Source organism: Triticum dicoccoides, chromosome 2B, assembly GCF_002162155.2.
Source record: "Triticum dicoccoides isolate Atlit2015 ecotype Zavitan chromosome 2B, WEW_v2.0, whole genome shotgun sequence".
Taxonomy (NCBI): Eukaryota; Viridiplantae; Streptophyta; class Magnoliopsida; order Poales; family Poaceae; genus Triticum; species Triticum dicoccoides.
The window spans coordinates 75,155,949-75,164,897 of NC_041383.1; the positions used below are offsets into that span (position 1 = coordinate 75,155,949).

At 47.0% G+C, this 8,949-nt stretch overlaps 1 pseudogene; it reads right to left on the reverse strand.

The window, feature by feature from the left end:
* Positions 1 to 280: 280 nt before the first annotated feature.
* LOC119368224 lies at positions 281 to 1,065 on the reverse strand (annotated as a pseudogene).
* Positions 1,066 to 8,949: the final 7,884 nt, after the last annotated feature.

Consider the following 8,949-nt stretch of genomic DNA (forward strand, 5'->3'; position numbering starts at 1 on the left):
ATCGCTATCCGTTTTCTAGTTACAGGCGGTGTTCAAACAGAGCACCAGGTCTCCAGCCTTCAGCTTTCATTGCACCGTACCTGTCCATGATGAAATGGAAGGATGAGGACCTGCTGCTGCAGCGCACATTCTCGGCGTAGAAGAGCTAAGGCTGCTATTGAGATTTACAACATGGCTTGAATCATGTGCGGTCATACACAAGTTGATGTACAGAGTTTGTGAGGGTCTTCTATCAGATGACGAAATCTTACAATGTGCATAAGTACAATGTAGGATGCTTTCAGACATTGTAATTCACAGAGAGGTGATGAGGTAGCCACCCTGGTGCAATGCCCTTTGAAGATCTGACAGCAACCTGCGGAACTCATTCATGATCGGGTAGATGGCGAGCCTGCAGTGGCTTTTTGCTGAGTGCCGAAACGAGTTCATCAACAACCTCAGAAGGCCTCTGATGTCGTCTTCATATTCATCGTCCTCGTAGTTCAGTGTATCATGAAGAAACGAACATGACAGGCCTCGAGCTTTCCATCCCCTGTAATGTCCCAAGAAGTTCAGAAGATCTTCTCCACCAGTGGTATCCTTGACTTTCCAGAATAACTGAAACAGGGAGACAAAGTTTCCATATCCTTGATAAGGCTCCATCAGGTCAATATGACTGCAGAGCAGGCTGCCATCACACGCGTTCACTCCCTGGGAGATGATCTTTAGCCACTCGGTCAGATCAACTGGTAGTATCTGCCCAAGAAACACCTCCTTAGTAACCATATGAACAAATTGGCGGTAGTCAAGGTCCCCGACAGCCTCACTATACTCCACTAGTGCACCCTCAGCAAGCCCCTACAACTTGACAGAGTCATCTCGGTAGATGTGGAATTTCCTCGAGGAAAACTGGCCAGCAAGAGCAATTTTTTCATCATGAAGCCTGACAACTTTGTTAAATGAATGCATCAAGATCACTCTACTCTGAAGCTTTGATAACTTCAGAGTAGTCGGTATCATTATGTCAGATCCTTCTTCGCAGCTCAGGACACCTTTACATCCAGGAAGCTCGCATTACTCATGCATAACCTCAAAGCATAATCATACAATGTCTGTGTGCCTTTGATCCGTGACAACTTTGTAAAATGAAAACCTCCGTCGTCTGCCCTTTGCAGCTCCTCCGCCGGTTGTAGCTCGCGGTGAGCTTCCTCCTTCGTCCTCGAGTGTTGGATAGAGAAAAGTAGAATGCTGCACCCTTGTAGAACTTCTACAGGAAACCGTGATCACAATCTGCAGATACCAAACAACGATGTAAAGTTAGTTCTTTTGCATTTAGAAAAACAAAGCAGTACCTTCTACAGTACCCCCATTTCAAATTTAATTGCATGTGCGGACGTTCTTGTAGCATCTCTTATTTCAGTTCATGGAAAGCATCCACTACATTTTTTCTATTTCTTTTACGATGCATATAGTTCCTGGAGTAATAACTAAATCGAATCCTAATTGATATAGAATCAGTAAGAAACTGAAGTAGATCACAGTGATGAAAGGGTACCAAATCTTGGCATGAAATTTTTATCCGAAGAGGAAGCCTATTTATTTTATAACAACTATGCTAAAACTATCGGTTTTAGCATCAGGAAGAAGCAGTGACCATAAAGTGACAAACTCTTCTTTTTTTTCAAAAAGGAGGTTAAACCCCCGGCCACTGCATCAATCGATGCATGCAGTCATCTTTATTAATTATTCCATGAGGATCTGACAAGAACATACGTCAAGCCACATGAAGCCATCACTCACACCTACAAACTGGATAATATGGAGTGCTCTCACTCCTATCTATAGCCGACGTCGTCGCCGATCCATCCATCTAACGTATCGGAACAAACAACCGGTGCATCAGACCTAAAGCGTACACCACGTGCACACGTTTTATAAGCCGCCATCATCATTGAACCGTTGTCCCATCTTCCGGAGAGAGATCCGCATCATTCTTGCCAGTCCGGCCATCCGTCGACGCCACCACCACGACCAGCGACTCCATCACTCTGCACTCGTCCATCCCGACGCGGACACTCTAGAAAATCTGTCGTGCGTAGCACTTGCCGCCTAGGCATGACATAGCGTAGCACCTTCGGCCAAGCATGACTTGACATCTCTTACCAGGCGCATCTGACGCGGTTAGAACGTCGCTCCTCCTGCCAACGTCCACAGCATTGCCGCTGCTGGACCTTCACCCATAGCAACTCTTCCCCAAATGCCCAAGCCTCCCAAGACGGCGCCTCCATGGAGGTTATGACGCGAAGGGTGCCGCCGCCGTCCAATCCAAGACGGATTTTGAACTTTCATCCGGGAAGGGGTTGGAGGTGGATAGGAGGGACCTCGGCTTCGCCTTCAAGAACGGTAACGACGTCGAAGTCGTCGCCGATGCCGGGCCTAGCTAGCCGACCAAAGTTTCCTCCGGTCCTCATCCTGTACCACCAATCTCCATCTGCTCTGGATCTGGCAGAAGCCAAGACATGAAAACTCCAGAGAGGGAGGCACCATAAGGCTCAACACCTCCGACATAAATCCATCCAGGCGCTGAATCAATGAAGATCCAACTTGGTCAGTGTTGAAAGCCACCATCCTGTGCTAGCCGACGGTGTTCAGGCACCGGATCACAAAAGGATCTGACCCGAAACTGACGACGCACGCGACCACCAAATCCAGCGGCCGCACCATGCTGCGAACACGAACCCCAGCAACTGATGCGCTACGCACGTCGCGGCCAGGATCAATATACAGAGCCGCCGCACCCCGCGCAAGTCCGGTGGCTCCTCTTGAACGGTCGTCCCGCGCCAGCCTATTCGCGCGAACAGGAAGGTAGCCCCGCCGCCGCCCCTGCCAACCAAGCTTCGCCCGACGGTGCTGCTGGCGGCACCGAGGGTGAAGGAGAGGCGGGGGAGTACGGGCGCCGACGGCTAGGGTTTCCCCCTAGTCGCCCGCGGGGGCTACACAAGGGGGTATGAGGGGGTCTTTTATGGTTTTTTCTTAAAATTGGGGGAGAATTTCACTTCTCCGGCCTCTGCACCAACTAAGGATGTATACGACCTTTTAAGTATGAGTACTAGGATTTTTAATCTCGGTTACGCACCAAGCCTAGTCCTCAATAAATGCGTGAGTACCAGGAAAACTTGGTCCTCTTCTACAATGCAGCAACGAACATTTACATGCTCTCATCAAGGTATGGATTATTTTTAATTTGTTTTAGTTCTGATCACTTATTTATGCTCTATGACAATTACTGCAACTTATAGGCCATCGCCAGGAAGATAAAAGAGAGGACACATTCAATTACAGTAGGCCCAATACTTGAGATCACAGAGAAATGTGATAGAAGCACATATAGAAAATGCAGACACTACTAGGGAAAAGGCTAGCAGTAGCGCCGATTTTAGGTATATCAGTAGCGCGGGGTGGCGCACTACTGATACGGCGCTACAGCTAAAGTGTATCAGTAGCGTGTGCTTATCCGTGCTACTGCTATAGCTGCTTAGCAGTAGCGCTTTTGGTATAGAGCGCTACTGATAGTTACTAGCAGCGCGCCTTCCTACCCGCGCTACTACTATTGTTGCATATTTCTTTTTTGTTTTATGTCGTATTCATACGCCATTATACAAGTTTTCATACAGTAGCAATTAGAGATTGTTTTTACATCACAATGAGTTATTACATCATTGGGTGAAAGAATCGTGGATTAGTTTCAAGTGCATGGATGGATCCATGTGTTGGGGAACGTTGCAGAAAATAAAAATTTTCCTACGGTTTCACCAAGATCCATCTATGAGTTCATCTAAGCAACGAGTGATAGGAGAGAGATTGCATCTACATACCACTTGTAGATCGCGTGCGGAAGCGTTCAAGAGAACGGGGATGATGGAGTCGTACTCGCCGTGATCCAAATCACCGATGACCAAGTGCCGAACGGACAGCACCTCCGCGTTCAACACACGTATGGAGCGGATGACGTCTCCTCCTTCTTGATCCAGCAAGGGGGAAGGAGAGGTTGAGGAAGAAGGCTCCAGCAGCAGCACGACGGCATTATGATGGTGGAGAGGCAGTACTCCGATAGGGCTTCGCCAAGCACTTAACGGAGGAGGAGAGGTGTTAGGGAGGGGAGGGGCTGCACCTTGGATGTGGTGTGCAGCCCTCCCCTCGCCCCTCTATTTATAGGGGAAGGAGGAAGGGGGCCGGCCCCCTTTAGATGAGATCTAGAGGGGGGGCGGCGGCCAAGGAAGGGGGCTTGCCCCCCAAGCAAGGGGGGCGCCCCCACTAGGGTTTCCCCCCCAACCCTAGGCGCATGGGCACAAGGGGGGGGCCCAGCCCTCCAGGGGCTGGTTCCCTGCCCCCTACGGCCCATGAGGCCCTCCGAGAGGGGTGGCCCCTCCCGGTGGACCCCCGGAACCCCTCCGGTGGCCCCGGTACAATACCGATATGCCCCCGAAACTTTCCGGTGACCGTATGACAACTTTCCATATATAAATCTTTACCTCCGGACCATTCCGGAACTCCTCGTGACGTCCGGGATCTCATCCGGGACTCCGAACAACATTCGGTAATCACATACAAGTCTTCCTAATAACCCTAGCGTCACCGAACCTTAAGTGTGTAGACCCTACGGGTTCGGGAGACATGCAGACATGACCGAGACGGCTCTCCGGTCAATAACCAACAGCGGGATCTGGATACCCATGTTGGCTCCCACATGCTCCTCGATGATCTCATCGGATGAACCACGATGTCGAGGATTCAATCAACCCCGCATACAATTCCCTTTGTCAGACGGTATGTTACTTGCCCGAGATTCGATCGTCGGTATCGCAATACCTTGTTCAATCTCGTTGCCGGCAAGTCACTTTACTCGTACCGTAATGCATGATCCCGTGACCAGACACTTGGTCACTTTGAGCTCATTATGATGATGCACTACCGAGTGGGCCCAGCGATACCTCTCCGTAATACGGAGTGACAAATCCTAGTCTCGATCCGTGTCAACCCAACAGACACTTTCAGAGATACCTGTAGTGCACCTTTATAGTCACCCAGTTACGTTGTGATGTTTGGTACACCCAAAGCACTCCTACGGTATCCGGGAGTTACACGATCTCATGGTCTAAGGAAAAGATACTTGATATTGGAAAAGCTCTAGCAAAACGAACTACATGATCTTGTGCTATGCTTAGGATTGGGTCTTGTCCATCACATCATTCTCCTAATGATGTGATCCCGTTGTCAACGACATCTAATGTCCATAGTCAGGAAACCATGACTATCCGTTGACCAATGAGCTAGTCAACTAGAGGCTTTCTAGGGACGTATTGTGGTCTATGTACTCACACGTGTATTACGATTTCCGGATAATACAATTATAGCATGAATAAAAGACAATTATCATGAACAAGGAAATATAATAATAATCCTTTTATTATTGCCTCTAGGGCATATTTCCAACAGTCTCCCACTTGCACTAGAGTCAATAATCTAGTTACATTGTGATGAATCGAACACCCATAGAGTTCTGGTGTTGATCATGTTTTGCTCGTGGAAGAGGTTTAGTCAACGGATCTGCGACATTCAGATCCGTATGTACTTTGCAAATATCTATGTCTCCATCTTGAACATTTTCATGCATGGAGTTGAAACGATGCTTGATGTGCCTGGTCTTCTTGTGAAACCTGGGCTCCTTGGCAAGGGCAATAGCTCCAGTGTTGTCACAGAAGAGTTTGATCGGCCCCGACGCATTGGGTATGACTCCTAGGTCAGTGATGAGCTCCTTCACCCAGATTGCTTCATGTGCTGCCTCCGAGGCTGCCATGTACTCCGCTTTACATGTAGATCCCGCCACGACGCTCTGCTTGCAGCTGCACCAGCTTACTGCCCCACCATTCAACATATACACGTATCCGGTTTGTGACTTAGAGTCATCCAGATCTGTGTCGAAGCTAGCATCGACGTAACCCTACGAGCTCTTCGTCACCTCCATAAACGAGAAACATGTCCTTTGTCCTTTTCAGGTACTTCAGGATATTCTTGACCGCTGTCCAGTGTTCCTTGCTGAGATTACTTTGGTACCTTCCTACCAAACTTACGGCAAGGTTTACACCAGGTCTGGTACACAGCATGGCATACATAATAGATCCTATGGCTGAGGCATAGGGGATGACACTCATCTCTTCTTTATCTTTTGCCGTGGTCGGGCATTGAGCCGAGCTCAATCTCACAGCTTGCAATACAGGCAAGAACCCCTTCTTCGACTGATCCATTTTGAACTTCTTCAAAATCTTATCAAGGTATGTGCTTTGTGAAAGACCTATGAGGCGTCTTGATCTATCCCTATAGATTTTGATGCCTAATATGTAAGCAGCTTCTCCAAGGTCCTTCATTGAAAAACACTTATTCAAGTAGGCCTTAATGCTGTCCAAGAATTCTATACCATTTCCCATCAAAAGTATGTCATCTACATATAATATGAGAAATGCTACAGAGCTCCCACTCACTTTCTTGTAAACGCAGGCTTCTCCATAAGTCTGCATAAACCCAAACGCTTTGATCATCTCATCAAAGCGAATGTTCCAACTCCGAGATGCTTGCACCAGCCCATAAATGGATCGCTGGAGCTTGCATACTTTGTTAGCATTCTTAGGATCGACAAAACCTTCCGGCTGCATCATATACAACTCTTCCTTAAGATAACCGTTAAGGAATGCCGTTTTGACGTCCATCTGCCATATCTCATAATCATAGTATGCGGCAATTGCTAACATGATTCTGACGGACTTAAGCTTCGCTACGGGAGAGAAAGTCTCATCGTAGTCAATCCCTTGAACTTGCCGATAACCCTTAGCGACAAGTCGAGCTTTATATATGGTGACATTACCATCCGCGTCCGTCTTCTTCTTAAAGATCCATTTGTTTTCTATCGCTCGCCGATCATCGGGCAAGTCAGTCAAAGTCCATACTTTGTTTTCATACATGGATTCTATCTCGGATTGCATGGCTTCTAGCCATTTGTTGGAATCTGAGCCCGCCATCGCTTCTTCATAGTTCGAAGGTTCACCGTTGTCTAACAACATGATTTCCAGGACAGGGTTGCCATACCACTCTGGTGTGGAACGTGTCCTTGTGGACCTACGAATTTTAGTAGCAACTTGATCCGAAGTACCTTGATCATCATCATTAATTTCCTCTCCAGTCAGTGTAGGCACCACAGGAACATTTTCCTGAGCTGCACTACTTTCCGATTCAAGAGGTAGCACTTCATCGAGTTCTACTTTTCTCCCACTTATTCCTTTCGAGAGAAACTCTTTTTCCAGAAAGGATCCGTTCTTGGCAACAAAGATCTTGCCTTCGGATCTAAGGTAGAAGGTATACCCAATGGTTTCCTTAGGGTATCCTATGAAGACGCATTTTTCCGACTTGGGTTCGAGCTTTTCAGGTTGAAGTTTCTTGACATAAGCATCGCATCCCCAAACTTTTAGAAATGACGGCTTAGCTTTCTTCCCAAATCATAATTCATACGGTGTCATCTCAACGGATTTAGACGGTGCCCTATTTAAAGTGAATGTAGCTGTCTCTAGAGCGTATCCCCAAAATGATAGCGGTAAATCGGTAAGAGACATCATAGATCGCACCATATCCAATAGAGTGCGATTACGATGTTCGGACACACCGTTACGCTGAGGTGTTCCAGGCGGCGTGAGTTGTGAAACGATTCCACATTTTCTTAAGTGTGTATCAAATTCATGACTTAAATATTCTCCTCCACGATCCGATCGTAAGAATTTTATCTTTCGGTCACGTTGATTCTCTACTTCATTCTGAAATTCCTTGAACTTTTCAAAGGTCTTAGACTTGTGTTTCATCAAGTAGACATACCCATATCTACTTAAGTCATCAGTGAGAGTGAGAACATAATGATATCCTCCGCGAGCCTCAACGCTCATTGGACCACACACATCAGTATGTATGATTTCCAATAAGTTGGTTGCTCGCTCCATTGTTTCGTAGAACGCAGTCTTGGTCATTTTGCCCATGAGGCATGGTTCGCATGTGTCAAATGATTCATAATCGAGAGACTCTAAAAGAGCTTCTTCATGCGCTTGACACCAATGTGACCAAGGCGGCAGTGCCACAAGTATGTGGGACTATCGTTATCAACTTTACATCTTTTGGTATTCACACTATGAATATGTGTAACATTATGTTCGAGATTCATTAAGAATAAACCATTGACCATCGGGGCATGACCATAAAACATATCTCTCATATAAATAGAACAACCCTTATTCTCGGATTTAAATGAGTAGCCATCTCGCATCAAACGAGATCCAGATACAATGTTCATGCTCAAACTTGGCACTAAATAACAATTATTGAGGTTTCAAACTAATCCCGTAGGTAAATGTAGAGGTAGCGTGCCGACGGCGATCACATCGACCTTGGAACCATTCCCGACGCACATCGTCACCTCGTCCTTCGCCAGTATCCGCTTATTCCGCAGCTCCTGCCGTGAGTTACAAATATGAGCAACGGCACCGATATCAAATACCCAGGAGTTACTACGAGTGCTGGTAAGGTACACATCAATTACATGTATATCAAATATACCTTTAGTGTTGCCGGCCTTCTTGTCCGCTAAGTATTTGGGGCAGTTCCGCTTCCAGTGACCCTTCCCTTTGCAATAAAAGCACTCAGTCTCAGGCTTGGGTCCATTCTTTGACTTCTTCCCGGTAACTGGCTTACCGGGCGCGGCAACATCTTTGCCGTCCTTCTTGAAGTTCTTCTTACCCTTGCCCTTCTTGAACTTAGTGGTCTTATTGACCATCAACACTTGATGTTCTTTCTTGATTTCAACCTCTGCTGACTTCAGCATTGAAAATACTTCAGGAATGGTCTTCACCATCCCCTGCATATTGTAGTTCAACACAA